The sequence below is a fragment of the Notothenia rossii genome (assembly GCF_949606895.1).
Source record: "Notothenia rossii genome assembly, chromosome: 6".
Classification (NCBI taxonomy): domain Eukaryota; kingdom Metazoa; phylum Chordata; class Actinopteri; order Perciformes; family Nototheniidae; genus Notothenia; species Notothenia rossii.
The window spans coordinates 29251784-29267785 of NC_136909.1; the positions used below are offsets into that span (position 1 = coordinate 29251784).

The 16002-nt window shown below is 38.0% G+C and overlaps 2 long non-coding RNA genes across 2 annotated transcripts; one reads left to right on the plus strand and one right to left on the minus strand.

Moving 5' to 3' along the window:
* Positions 1–5594: 5594 nt before the first annotated feature.
* Positions 5595–10236, minus strand: LOC307045176. The gene is made up of 3 exons (XR_013809798.1): positions 10063–10236; positions 9577–9645; positions 5595–7392 (listed from the first exon to the last, which is right to left on the minus strand). It is a non-coding gene; the product is annotated as an uncharacterized lncRNA (long non-coding RNA).
* Positions 10237–13744: 3508 nt separating this feature from the next.
* On the plus strand, positions 13745–15789 carry LOC307044175. Its single transcript, XR_013809552.1, has 3 exons — positions 13745–13814; positions 14466–14545; positions 14996–15789. It is a non-coding gene; the product is annotated as an uncharacterized lncRNA (long non-coding RNA).
* Positions 15790–16002: the final 213 nt, after the last annotated feature.

Genomic DNA, 16002 nt, shown 5'->3' on the forward strand with positions numbered 1-16002 from the left:
AACTTTTGAAGCCTTGGCAGAAGTGTTATCTCAGTGGGTCTCAAACAAATGTGTGTTTACAAATTATGTAAACACATATTTCCAAGGCACTTCTTTATAATTATTAGGATAAATAAAAACAGGTTTGAAATCATTTCAATGTAGCCTATACTATAGGACAGTAAACCAAAAAATATCGTTTAAAGTTGGTGAGATCCAAAAATATGCATAAATTAATAAATATTAACAGGTAAAATAAGATATAAATGAAAAACAAAAATGAAATAAGTTACATTTATTTATCATTGGCTATGGTAGGTTATTGGTTATGTTCACATACTTATTTGATTATTAAAATATAAACTGATCTTTTTCATATGGGTGTTTTAGAGTTGTATCCCCTAGATCAGGTCTCTAGTAATTGTGTGCTCAAAGTGCACCAGATTGAAGCATTTTACTTTAAAATGTTCAAAAATCTTCCCGGCCCCGGACCCCCCTAGAGGATGTGACGTCCACCCCCCAATTAAAACATGTTCATACAATACTGAATACATTTGAAGCCATTTTGACGTATATGACCTATGTCAATAAGTTTCTGTTTTTGTAGTGTATTTGTCTTTTGTAGAGATTTTTCATTTATTCTTTATATATAAAATCTCGCCTAGGGCAGCAAATTGGCTAGAACCGGCTCTGGTACTAGGCCTCAAGAGCCTTTCTTGTGCTGACAGACACATAGAAACAAATTGGCGGGGCGCACTTCGCACACACTAAAAAATTCACATCAATATACTTAAGTTATTATAATGTGATTTTAAGTTTGCACATCTTTAAATTATAATTTTTTCCAAGTTTTCAGTTTAGAATTTAATGCATAAAACATTTTTTTTCTAAATTTAAAAAAACGAGATAAAAAAAACTAAGTTAAAATCTTGTTTTTAATGCCCCAAGAGCAATAAAAACACTTGAGTGAGCTTTCATAATTCATGCTTGAAAGGGTTAACTTCCGCTTTTACGTAAATAACGATTACAGCCGTTATAATGCATTAAATAAAAAGTAATGAAAGAGAATATGAGGAGAAAAGGCGTGTGGAGTTATACGTCTAAATCCTCATTTTTAAGCGATATCGGACATAGAAGACCGAGGTGGGAGGTCCCCCTGCGTTGCCAGCCGCCATTGAAGAGGAGGAGCCAAATGATGAGATATATAGATTGGTGATGGAGCTTTGTTTGCTCTCTTCCCACGGCCCGGTGGCGTCTATCGTTATTCCAACCCAGTTTAGATTTAACCACGCCACTTCCGCATTACGCGTGAACGTAGCTTTAGCTTCATAGACTTCATCTTCGGCAGTTATAGCCATAGCGGTCGCGGTAAAGCAGGAATAGTTGTTTTTTGTCTTACTGGTGTTTTATCATCTCAGCTGGTGTAAGTATTGGCATTATTTAATGATACTATTTTATATATATATATATATATATATATATATATATATATATATATAGGCCTACACACATTTATTCATTTATAAACATATATATATATAAACACACACTCTAAGTATTAGCATTATTTAATGATACTATTTTATATATATATATATGGCTACACACATTTATTCATTTATAAACATATATATATATAAACACACACTTATATGTACTCACACATGTATTTATTCATTTATACACAGATGTTTACTGGTGTTTTATCATCTCAGCTGGTGTAAGTATTGGCATTATTTAATGATACTATTTTATATATATATAGGCCTACACACATTTATTCATTTATAAACATATATATATATATTAATGTTAAAATAGACATTTATAACATATTATAAATGTCTATAAAATATTAAATAAACGTTAACATGTTACATGACAAACAAAAAAACGAAACATTATATATAGGCTATATATACAGATGTTTGCTAATGTATCCCTCTTATATCCATCAGGAATTAATATTAAATGATGAATTAACATTACCTCAGCACTGCATAAGTGTGGTCGTCAGTCATCTTGACAAAGATATTGTATATTATGCATACAGTCTATGATATTATGCAGCGTTTATAAGGACGGTATTTTGCTTGTCAGATTCATTGTCAGATTCAGATTTCGCGGGTGTGCCGTGTCTACGTAGAGCTACGTCGATCCTTTGTAATGCGGAAGTGGGCGTGGTTAAATCTAAACTGGGTTGGAATAACGTAAGGCGCGGCCCGGTGTTGCCAACTGGACGACTTTGTCGTTAAATTCGGCGGCTTTCCAAACCCTCCGGCTACTTATTTTTGTCAAAAGCAACTAACGACTAATCTAACGACTTGTAATGCTGTTATTAGGGACTTTTCTGGTGTTTGGAGACTCACGTATTGTTCCGCAGTTAACGAGCCGCGGGTGTTGTCGTGAGCCCCTCTGCCCTCCCACAGTAGTCACAAGCGCTATAGTTGCAGCTCAGCTGCAGTCAGATCAGTCGAGACTGTAAATGAATTGCCCATGCGCCAAGCCCTCCTGGTTTTGAGCGTAAATGTAAATTGTAAATGTTTCTTCCCTTACGCAAAGAAAATATATTTCCCCATATATTAACTGTCAATATATTGCATTATTTTGTTTTCTGATTTAGTGGTTGATTGAAAAGATTTAATAAAGGAAATCTTGCTGTTGGCTACACCAACTGATACTGATTAATAATCAACATGTAAAACATATTTATTAATATCTACAAAATATATTGAAGATATATAGAATAATATATTGTGTTAATATATTACATAGTTAATCGCGATTAATCGCAAATTAATCGCACATTTTTGATCTGTTCTAAATGTACCTTCGAGGAATATTTTTCAAGTTTTTAATACTCTTATCAACATATGAGTGGACAAATATGCTTTATGCTAATGTTTATTATCATTTGAACAATGACAAATATTCTCAAGAATATTAAACACAACAACCTCTGAACATGACAAATATTCGCCTCAATTCAACCTGGAACCTCTATCATACAATAATACAATACAAATGGTGTGTGTGTGTGGTGTGTGTGTGTGTGTGTGTGTGTGTGTGTGTGTGTGTGTGTGTGTGTGTGTGTGTGTGTGTGTGTGTGTGTGTGTGTGTGTGTGTGTGTGTGTGATGGATCGTTGGAGCTATGTGCAACTCAAGGCATATGCTCGAACGGGAGCTACCTGGATGCTGCAATCATGTTACGCGCACTATCCGTGCTGAGTGTGCTGACTTCTCATACAATGTCCCACTGTCTGGCTACCTGCATAAAGTCAAGTGCTCGGCGCAGTTGTGGCGAAATGTCGCTCCTCTGTTTTCATTTAAACAGCTCCTTATATCCGTTAGCGCAGCTAGCTAGCACCAGATGCTAACAACAACAACAATACACGTAAGGTCTCTCTCTCGCGCCACACAAACACACACCCTCCCGGTCCTCCCGATGGCCAGTCGGTGCCTGCCGGTGAGCGTGGAAGTGTGGTCTGTCCATAGATGAGAGTAACAAATGCGTCACTTCCTTGCAAAAATAACGGCTCCGCCCACTTTTGGGGGAAAACAATGCTGTCAGTTGAACGGCGGTCAATACAAATTCTGAAGTGTTTGCCAATCGGATCAGAAATGTAAGAAAACCGGAGATTTTTGGATCTTCAAAGAGCCCGATTACAATGGCCAGTCAGGCAAACAATTGCATTAAGCCATTAGAAATCGACGATCGGGCTCGATATATGGTTAAATATAGCAGTAGGCTATTTATTTTCATAGATGAGAGTAACGGTACGTCTACACTACAGGCATCAAAAAATGCTTTCAACGCTTCGCCCATTCACTTGAATGGGGTGACGTAGAAGATTTTGAATCTTCGCCGAACTGCATTGTGGGGAGCATGGCATGGCTTTGCAAGCATCACGAGCATCTATCGGCATCAAAAGTTGAACAATGTTCAACTTTTGAGGCTCGATGCTTGGCATCAGCCAATCAAATTCCGTTTATGCAAATCCCGCCAGTGCAAGCTCAGCCAATCCAACCGCGTGCAAGCTGGGAGAGCCAGACCGCAGTTCATTTCCTCATATTCCAAACGAGATATTACGGTAGCAAATCACCCGGTTCTTTACGACCGGAACTATTTACCGGGATACAAACCGGAGGAACCAGGCATGGAGGGAGGTGGCAGAGACAGTGGGTGAAACTGATAGTTTTTTCGCCTGTTTGGAGAGTTTATATCCAGTTTACTTCGTTTTAACATTGCTATTGCTCTGTATGTCGGGGGCGGGAGATTCATGTGATTGGTTGCTCGCAAAAAATCGCCAAGCTTCAGACACGCCCAGCTTCAAGATTTTTTCATGCCTGTAGTGTAGATGGGCCGTAACATCTACGTCACTTTACGGCCCCGCCCACTTTTGGGGGAAACAACGGCTGTCATTTGAATGGCGATCAAGCCTAAGGCCACAGAAATCTTCTGTTACTGTCCTTTCTTCTTAGAGGAAGTACAGAAACACGTAACTCTGGATTTGTTTTAATGTTTGAGGTGCAATAAACGACACAGCAGCTTTTTGGCATGATAAAACTATTATGTTTCGCCTCACTCATGAGAGTAACAGCTGGAGAAATTACATCCTCGCCTACTGATTTTAATTTAACCATATATCAAGACCGATTGTCGATTACCAATGATCGAATGTAATTGTTTGCCTGACTGGCCATCGTAATCGAGCTCTTTGAAGATCCAAAAATCCACGGTTTTCCCCAAAAATTTATCGGATGGGCAAAAAACTTCAGAATTTGTATTGACCGCCATTGAAATGACAGCGTTGTTTTCCCCCAAAAGTGGACGGGGCCGTAATTTTTGCCCGGAAGTGACGTAGGTGTTACTCTCATCTATAGAGGGTCTGCCACAAGCGGGCGGCAGGAGCGGGGCTGTCAGCATCAGCTTGTAGATGGTATTTTAAACTCGATGCGCTCTGGAACTATGTGGCGGGCGAGGAAAAAAAATATGCGTTAATTGCGTTAAAATAATTAGTGCCGTTAATTTTTTTTTGCGTTAACGTGTTATTAACTTGACATAATATATTGCAATATATGGGATAATACATCAGTAATTGCCGCTTTCCATATATTGAGTAATATATGTAAATATATATAATATTTTGGTTGTGTATATATGTGAACATATATTTACTATATATTAACATTTATATGGGGACATGTATGTACTCTATATTCAGATTTATATGGGGACATGTATGTAGTATATATTCACAATTATATGGGGACATGTATGTAGTATATATTCACAATTATATGGGGACATGTACTATATATATTCAAAATTATATGGTGACATGTACTATATATATATATTCACAAATATATGGGGACATGTATGTACTATATATTCACAATTATATAGGGACATGTATGTACTATATTCACAATTATATGGGGACATGTATGCGTGTAAGACCATGTACCTACCATATATTCTGAACATGAGTGCAATATATGTTCACAATGAGGAGAAATGGATGTTCTGATAAAAAAAATCTTTCATTTAATTTCAAAACTTTATTTATGCAGGTGAATCCCATTGAGATCATTGATCTCTTTTTCAAGGGTGACCTGCTGCAAGTAGGTTCCACATGAATACATATAAACATAACAGAAAAACAAAAAGGACATCATACAGCATATTCACAGCGACTACAGTTTACATAGCTAGTAACATTTACAGGTTCCAACAGTTTCCGATTGGATAGCATCTATCCTTGCTTTAAAAACATTTAGTGGAACCAAATTGCTCAGCTTCCATTCCTTTTGGAGACTGTTCTAAGTTAGCGGAGCTGCGCATCTAAAAGCTATCTTTCCTAAGACAGTCCTAACAGTTGGCACATTTAATAAAACCACAGCATTCAATCTCAGGCAGTGGCCACTTACAATTCGCCGTGAGATCAGGGAGCAGATGTAGGATGGAAGTTTCCCTAACATGGCTTTGTATATAAAAATGTACCAGTGACTGAGCCTCCGTACAGTTAGCGAAGGCAAACCTGCCCTTGCATACAGGGTACAGTGATGGGTTAATACTTTACAGTTTGTCACAAATCTCAGTGCACTGTGATAGGCGGCATCTAACTTGATCAGGTAATGGGCAGGTGCATTCATATAGATCAGATCACCATAGTCCAGCACAGGTAAAAAGGTCACAGTGACTAGCCTTTTTCTGGCCTCAAGTGAGAAACAGGACTTGTTTCTTAAAAAGAAACCTAGCCTAACCATCAGTTTTTTAAGCAGGTTATTGACATGAAGTTTAAAAGAGAGACAATCATCAAGCCAGATACCAAGGTATTTGTAACAGGTAACCACTTCAAGTTTTATTCCTTGCGTAGTTACAATATCTAAAACAGGCTCTGGTGTCTTTTTAGCTTTTGAAAAGAGCATTACCTTGGTTTTATCAACATTTAAAAGAAGCTTAAGCGCTGAGAGCTGAGTCTGAATAATGAGAAGCTTAATTTGTTTTTTTCTATCAATGTGTAACAGTTATCAAAATACTCATTAAAAGGACAAGGAAAGAATAAAAGAAAAGGCCTATAAACAACACATTATGTAATGACTCAAGAACATTTTCATTTAATGATGTAATAAAACCCACATTTTGTAATAATCTGCTGCATTGTGTAACAGCCTGAACGCAATATAAAATACATTTCCCTGCATTTTGTAATAAATTATTACATTTCGCAATGGTTATTACAAAATGCGTGAGTTGCCCTTTTAAAAAAACTGTAATATTCATTATGTAACCATAACCAAACTGTAAATATATCCCAAAATTGATGTTGATATACATGTTGGCTAATGAATATGGTAACACTTGATCTAGTTTTGGCCAATGGAAGATATTCTACTGAAATATTTTTAAATTATGAGTAAGGATGATTCATGGTTGAATAAATAAATAAACAGTTGTAATGTTATTGTTTGCAACTCATTTTGTAATAACCACAGCAATATGTAATAATATATTTCAAAATGTGGCGACATGTATTACATATTTGCATTGAACTTGTTACTACATAATGGGCAAATTATTGCAAAAGGAGGTGTTATTACATAATGAAGGGAAAATGTATTACATTTTGTATAGGTATAGTTAATAAATGATGCATTGTTATTTCATACAGGGCCAAAAAGAGCAGTCTGTTATCCTATTTAACAATCTTGTTTTTTTTTGTTTCACCTGGTGACAACTTTGAACATGAGCTGATCACCCATTAAAACAAGTCCGGAACAGAGCCAAAAAAACAGTCTTGTACCCTATTTAATCTTCTATCTTGTTTATTTCGTGCATTAACTCACAAATTCCTGTGTTAATGGATGTTTTTATATCTGATGTCTTGTTCCCTGGATGGTGGTTTACTACAGCATATGTGGAACAGAACAATTACAAATAATTAGAAGTTCACAAAAGACAGCAGGAATTCTAACAATATCCATAATATCTATATTAAAGCATGGGCTGGCTTGGTGAATAATGTGGGAATACAAATAGTGGAAGAATAGGCTTTGTACATTTTCGTCTGAGTGTGGAGCTACTGGTTGGTATATTTTATAGAATTTGTACCAAGCATCTGCATCTGTAACAGTTCTGTTTAAAACTTTTTAAAATGTAATTGCATTCATCTTTAAAGGTGGGGTAGGTAAGTTTGAGAAACCGGCTCAAGATACACTTTTTGTTATATTCCATGGAATGCTCTTAACATCCCGATAGCAATGAATATCTTAAAGGTAGGGTAGGTAAGTTTGAGAAACCGGCTCAAGATCTCTAGAATTTGAAAATACACAACCGGAGAAAATCTGCCACTTCCTTATAGAGCCCCTCCTCCAACACACACGAACGCGCACATGACCAATGAGGGCACGAGATAAGTTTGTGACAAGATGGAAGGCTGACAGGCAGGCAAGCCATCCAGTTATTTTAGCCGGACCGTGCCCTTCTTTTTTGAAAAAAACTGCGTAATATACCATCTGACAAAGGCCTGTGCTATAATGCTTCCATTAAGTGGCTATTCTTTATAATATACTCAGATCAATAGGAGACAGAGATGTTACGTTATAAATCAAGGGTTTTTGTTATTATTTACAGCAGGGGTGGGGAACCTTTTTCCTTTTAATTTTTACAACATCCTCCGAGGGATTATTGTTTATTATTATACAAATTATTGAACTCAACCTCTGCTTAAAAAAACTAAAATCACAGCCAATTCATTTGGCCTTTCTTTCATGCTGTGCAAAGAAAAAGCAACCTCTTAATCCAGATATCTTACCATGACTCGCGCATGCATGCATGCATGCAGCACGGTGTGGCATGACCACCAAAACAGAAAGATATGGACACAAGATGTGCGCAAATGTATTTGGTATCCATGTGGACATGATTTAAGTGGGGGGGACCTAACCTCCTCTAGGGGGGTCCGGGGGCATGCTCCCCCGGGAAGATTTTTTTTTTAAATATTGGAGTTAAAAGCATCAATCTGGTGCACTTTGAGAGCAACATGAGGAGATCTATGGATACATATATCAACACCCATTTGAAACAGAACTGTAAGCAGATTTTTCTTTTTGGATATTTTACAAATCACTTATTTTTAACAACTTTTATGTTACTGTCATATAGTATTTTATACCTGTTTTTCATTTAGTCTCTAATGTCTCATTAATAATTATAATGATCATGTCAAGGTGTGCCTTAACCTCACTGAGCTGAGGTTATTTGAGCCTCTCAGGAGAGAGCTCTCTTCCACCTGGTTGTAGAAAAGCTCTTGAAATTCGTTAGCATAGCTAGCTAACCAGATGCTAATAACAACAGATCGCCACTGTGCTTACAACCAAAGACACAGCCACGCAAACACTGCAGCATGTGTACGGCTCCTTATGGGTACTGCAATATTTGAAGAGCTGGAGCGGTGTTCCGGTGCTCTCCGTAAGCACTCTAGTCTAGTCTACACTCCTTTCAGACGGAGACGTAACCACGTGAAGACACGTTACGCTCGTGTTGTGTTCAAGGAACCTGTCCTTGGCCAGGAAAAACAGGCACTCGCTTGTTTAATTATTTTGCGATCTAGATTTCTTCTTCTTTTTTGAAGTGAGAAGTTGTCCGTCAGTCGGACGGACTAACGGACGGACTAATGGACAGACTGACGGACCCCCCCCCCCCAAAAAAAACGAAAACTCTTCGGTTCTCCACGAATTACATAAGTCACCCAAAGCAGCGTTAAAAAAGCGGGAGGCGCCGAAAAGCGACTAATTTGCATCACTGTCTGTGGAAGCCGTAGTACTGTAAAAAGCACGACCAATCATCTGAGCCGGCCGGGCTAAAATAACTGGATGGCCTACCTGCCTGTCAGCCTTCCATCTGTGCACAAACTTATCTCGTGCCCTCATTGGTCATGTGCGCGTTTGTGTGTGTTGGAGGAGGGGCTCTGTAAGGAAGTGGCAGATTTTTTCCGGGTGTATATTTTCAAATTCTAGTGCACTCAAACTGGTTTCTCAAATTACCTACCCCACCTTTAAAAGACTACTTTTATTGAATAAGAGTTTTACCTAGCACAATGAGCCTGGGGTGGTGGGAAGGGAGAACTGCGCCTCGGCATCGGCAGGAGTTGTAGTCGCCTATGAGTATTAGAACTTAGATGAGCAAAGGCATAGAAAAACCCTGAAATATGTACTGACACAAAGCTACAACCCTCGCTTTTGTAAGTCGTAGTAGTAAATATGCATATACAATATACAACAATACGCAGTGTTTCCCCTAGGTTTACTGCCTTGGCAGGGTGCTGCTCGGGTACCCCGAAAAATGTTTTCGGGGCACCCAGATTTTTTTTATCCTCTGGAGCAGAGAGAGGAGCTGTGGATTATTGTTATTGATATCGTACAGTAACAAAGTATTTGTACATTAAAAAGTAATAAAGTAGTGTTACACTGTACTTTATTACTTTAATTCAAACTGTATTCCCTTCTTATCATGTAGCCTACACTTCTTCCTTTCATTGATACATTTAAATCACCTGACTACAGCATATAACATACCTGCTGCAACCCTGTGCTGCTGCTGCTGCTTCTCTCTGCCTCATCCTCTATTGCTGGAGGCAGCTCCACCTCATCTGATCTCTGATATGAAAGCAATCGTTTTATGATCATATTGAGCTATTGGTGTGAGTCTAACATTAAACAAGCAGTCTGCTTGTCATACATTGCTGACGATACATTTTAAGTGGCAATTTGTTGAGTCACTGCCGCTAAATGCCGGTAGCATCAAGCTAGCAAATCCTGCATTAGCCTCCCATCAAAAAGTTAAATAAAAAAAACACCCGCCAAGACAATGGTAGGGGAAACACTGATACGCATAGTGCAATTAGCAGTAGTACCAGTAATAAAATAACTGAATAAATAGTAGTAGAACCTTTATTTAGCCAGGAAAATCAATTAAGAGCAATTCTTATTTACAATGATGACCTGACAGGAGGCAAAAGGCGTCCTGAGGGGATGGGGTTTGGGAGGAAAAAAATAAAAAGACAGACTCCGGGCACTACAGAACCCAGGATACAACACAATAACACAGAGCAGAGATGACAGGCATAGCAGTTAAACATATGTTGTGGTTCAATCTGTAATTAAAATAATATAGAACATTCATCCAATGTCCTTCATGGCAAGGATAACTAAGCTGAATAGTGAATAAAGTGATATGTGAAAAGTAAAATTACAGTGAAATTAAATGACAGTGCGTTCCTCCCCACTGCGATCTGGCTCCTCTGTCCTCGTGTCTTTTGGGTCTGATTCCTCACTACTGATGTCTGCCTCTGCATGGGCCCTCTCTCCTTATTTCTTCTGCCTCAGTCACCACTGCTATCCGGCTCTGTCCTCTTGACTTGTGGTTCTGCAGGCTTAGTTCGACCTATGAATTTCAACAATGCTCCTGTAAAATATATAGATATAGTATTATGGGTCAACATTAAAATAACATACACTGAGCAAAATGTGAAATTCCATTGACTGTAGGCTACATATTATCCACACAATTGTCAGCAGGAGCAATAACAACTAAAATGTGAACTAACTTGAATGCATTAGTCCACAACACATAGCCTAACTAATGTTAGCCTACATAGTTACTAACATCATTCAGAACACATAGAGTCTAGACTAACTGTGGTTACCAGTGGCGGCTGGTGGAAAATATTTTTGGTGGGGCTGTTGATATAGTGAGTAAAAAGTTTTTACTCACTATATCAACAGCCCCACCAAAAATATTTTCTCCTTTTTTTGGAGAAATTACCCCTTAAATTGGGACTTCTGGTGATGTAATGGCCCCATAAAATCGTGGTTCTAGGGCCAGGAACAACCAGGCTGAGTCGGGCTGAGTATGCTAAACTAACTGCGGTCAAGCCAGCCTCCACTCGGGAAAACCTAGTCAAGCAAGCCCTCACGTGATATTGCAGTGCGCGAATATCCTATGCATTACGGTAGAGTAAAAAAAATCATCCCTCTGTGTTTAGATGAGAATAAAACTAAAACTGTCCAGTATCAGAGACTCATTTCACTTCAGGGTGATAGCAGGACATCCCATCTAGTCACTCAGAAAAAATCAGGACATTCTGATGTAGAGTTTCAAAATAAAAGACCTTTGAAATCTCTATTGTATGAGCTATCATCCCTGTTTTTAGATGAGAATAAAACCAAAACTATCCAGTATCATAGATCCAACTCACTCCAGGGTGATAGCAGGACACCCCATGTCGTCACTCAGAAAAAGTCAGGACATTCTGATGTAGAGTTTCAAAATAAAAGATGAAGTCTCATATATGAGCTATCATCCCTGTCCCCAAAGGTCTTTTATTTTTGAAACTGTACATCAGAATGTCCTGATTTTTTCTGAGTGACTACATGGGGTGTCCTGCTATCACCCTGGAGTGAGATGGATCTATGATACGGACAGTTTTTGTTTTATTCTCATCTAAAAACATGGATGTTAACTCATACAATAAAGATTTCAAAGGTCTCTTATTTTGAAACTCTACATCAGAATGTCCTGATTTTTTCTGAGTGACTAGATGGGATGTCCTGCTATCACCCTGAAGTGAAATGAGTCTTTGATACGGGACAGTTTTTGTTTTATTCTCATCAAAACACAGAGGGAGGATTTTTTTTTACTCTACCGTAATGCATAGGATATTCGCGCACCGCAATATCACGTGAGGGCTGGCTTGACTAGGTTTTTCCGAGTGGAGGCTGGCTTGACTGCAGTCTAAACTAGAGAGAGAATCGCTGTCAAGGGGGCTACAACTACAACAAGATGAACATATTTGCCCGTGATTTAATTGTAATACACGTTTCAAAATGATGCCGAAGTAACAACATACTGATACCGGATAGTAAAAACCATGAATTAAGGCTTTGACAAGTCTGCAGACAGACGGCAGGCGAAAAACCTTTTAAAATGCGTGTTTTCTAATGGAGATTTGGCTAAGCTAACGTTGTAAATGCTCCGACCTTCCACACTCACAACAACGGCCTATACAGACATAAATAAACCAGCGACTGTATTCGCCATGACACAGACAGTATGGGGTTTGTACTTGTTTAACTTTTGTCTAGTTTCTGAACAGATATGAAGAGCTGTGAGCTCTGAGTGCTAAGAGCTAACAGCTGTGTTGTTTTTCTGGGGAGCTCATTGAAGATGACGTCACGGCTTCCCCTAAACTGCGTTACTATAGATACTACCCCAGTTCCTCACGAGTCTAAAAAACAACTCACGTCAACGCACGTAAGCAACGTGGGCGCCGAGTGAGCGCCCTCGTGACCAAAATATTTTACGGCGCTGATTGGCTGAAATTATGTTTCGGCGGCACAGTTTACTATTGAGACTTTTGCTACGTGCTGGTTGCTGCTATTTGGCTCGGGGGCAGCGCCCCGTAATGATAAACTAATGCCAAGGGCAAGGCCAGGCAGGAAACATGTGACTTATCAGTAACTTTAGACATCGTAACACAATTTTAAACAAGATTTTATTGTAGATTATACATTTTACTGATACCAATTGTATGATGTTTACCTTGTTCATTAAAAATTAAAAATATAAAATATATATATCTTTGAAAAAAAAAAAAAGATTTTTTTTTTTTTTTTGTATTTAATATTTTTTTAATATATTTTTTTGTATGTGGGAAGAGGTGGGGCGGCGCCCCTAGCACCCCTATGGGCCGGCCGCCACTGGTGGTTACATTACTTAACTAGCTCATCATTTTCACCAGTCAGAAAATGTCTGTTAGCCCCGGGGTATGAAGGTAGATATGGTGCAAAATGCGAGAGCGTGTAAAACCTGATGTGAGCACTTGCAGAAAAAAAATCTGAGCTTGTGTGCATACATTTACACTTGTATAAAATATCCACGTAACTGTGAACCAAATGTACACTTGTATAAAATATCCACGTAACTGTGAACCAAATTTGAAGTCACAGAAGAAAAAAATACATTTTTTTAAAATATATTTTCCATCACAACTGCAACTTGGTTATTACAACCTCTCAAATCAGTCATTACAACTTGACAAATCTGCTCTGTGGCAGTATAAATCGACAAATCTGCGGTCTTGACTTTTGCTAAACTTCTTGCGATAAATGTGTCGCAAAAGTAATTTTCACCTGTAGATCAGCTGTAGATGTGGGGGGAGGGAGGGGGGTTGGAGCGAAGGGGCGGAGCTATCAGAACGACGAGGCTTGACTGCGGGGCTAACGGTTCGTGTCGCTACCAGTCCGCTGATATGGTGCGTCAATCAACGGTAAGTTTTGCCCATTACTTGCCCAGTATTACCTTGAATATTATTATTGTGATTGAGGATTAAATCCACTTTGAAGACCACCGTTTTATATCGTGCAGTTTAGCGGCAAAATAACGTCAGTTAGCCAGCTAATGCTAGCTTTGTTGAGTTTATGCTAGCTAAACAAGTAGTGGTTGTAGTCTACAGCATTAATTAATATATTATAGCCTACTGCTTTGGCGCTAACGGTGGTGTTTTTAAAGCCTTTGTAAATTATCCATGCTATTTTCTATTTAGCTAACGTCGAAGTAGTGTATGTGAAATCAACCTCAAAATAAGGTGTGTCTTGTATATTACAATTATTAATGTAATATTTCAAGATGATTACTTAGATATTACAATATGGTTGGTTGAGCTGGAGTTCATTATTGAGCTTACTCGTTTACAGTCAGTCATATCTGAAGAACAAACCCAAACCTTGTTGTTTTTATTAATTGCATTACCAAATTGATATCAAATAAACAGTAAGCATTGGTAACACAACTTCCAAAGTTACAGTGAAATAAAAAGGACCCTGACTCGGACAATACACACAATCCAACAAGTTCAACAGAAGATAATAAGTTATATTGTTTGTACACATGGTACTTTACATATATCTGTTTGTTTAAGGTGTCCAGGTGATGCACACAGGCTGGACCAGAGAGTGAGAGACAGAACTGGACTCCTCACTGCAGTGAACTTCAGCACAGGTACAAATACTATTTTTTCACCTGTTCACCTACACATCAGTGAAGTTGAAAGGTTTTTTCCATGCAAAAAGTTACATTTAGATGTTAACAAGCAATATGATTTTGTCAGCTTTCTAATTTAATGTATTGAAGGAAAAGATATTTAACACATAGTGAGAACTGCTACTATTTATCTCTGAATATTGTCTGTAAAAACATGGTAAATGTTATTCTTTCAGTGAGACAACAGAGCAAGCTTCTACAGTTGCACTACGTTTTGTAACAGTTAAATATTATTTTGATAATAAAATATATTTCAATGTTGATGAATTTCATACTGTTCATTCATAATCTGATTACACTTACAAAATAATTATATCTACAGCCCCTAAACACACAAACACACCGCTTTCATAAATAACACACTTGTTCTGCAATAATATGTTTTATGTTTCCTGTCATTTTTGTTAGGAAAGGACATGCCTGAAAGACATCTCCTCTTTCTCTGAGGGTCAAGAAGAACATCCAAGAGGAATATTAAAAGCTGATTTTATGAGATTTTAAGACCAGTACAGGACATTCACTAAGAAACTACTTTTATTGTGAAAACAAAGATCTGCAAACCGAATATGTTTGTAGTCAATCAGGACCATCATTTGTTTGTGATGCTGCCTGCACCTCAGAGAAGGGGTGGTTATAGTCAGGCTTATAAAGTGTGGCGAAAAACATAGTCAGCTGATGGGATGCATCTATTTCCAAATCTACACTCCATCAGCTGATTATTTCTATTTGCCTCACTTTATGGGCTTCACATCATGTGCCTTGTACCGCAGAGTTTCCAACGTCACAAATAAATGGGGCCAATCTTCAGTCAGATGTGAATGTGTAATCTAACATTTTCAGTAAGAATAATGGACGAAAGGAGTGCAAATACAAATACAATTTATTGAAATGTGAACCAAAAGTGAGTCCTCCTCGCTGATGAAAGACCCTCAGTCCTCTCCAAACCAAAAGACAGAACGTCCATCACACAGAGGTTTCTCGATGAAGTCTCTGCAGCTCTATGGATACCACGCTGTCTCAATCCGTCCACACTTAATATGAGGGGAAAAAATAATAAGCAAATAATAAATGCTTTAGACAATAAGAAATATAAAGTTGACTGTTGAGTTGCTCAGTTTTTTTTAGATTGTCAATACTATTACTGTATAACTAATATATCAGGTTAAGAGGCACCTTCAAATAAAGATTGGTCTTTAAATACATTTTGTCTCTTGAATTGTTTGTCTAAAGTCAAGGATCTAGAACTGGTACTTAGTTTTAATTATACAGTCTGGTTATTATGCTGTTTGGAGGAGGCCTCACAGGTAAGAGTACTAACTAGCTACCATCACATGTACCTTAGCTTGACTTAAATGTATCAAACGTATAATTAAGTGATGGCAAAATATAAATAACTAATGCAGAGCTCTCAAGTC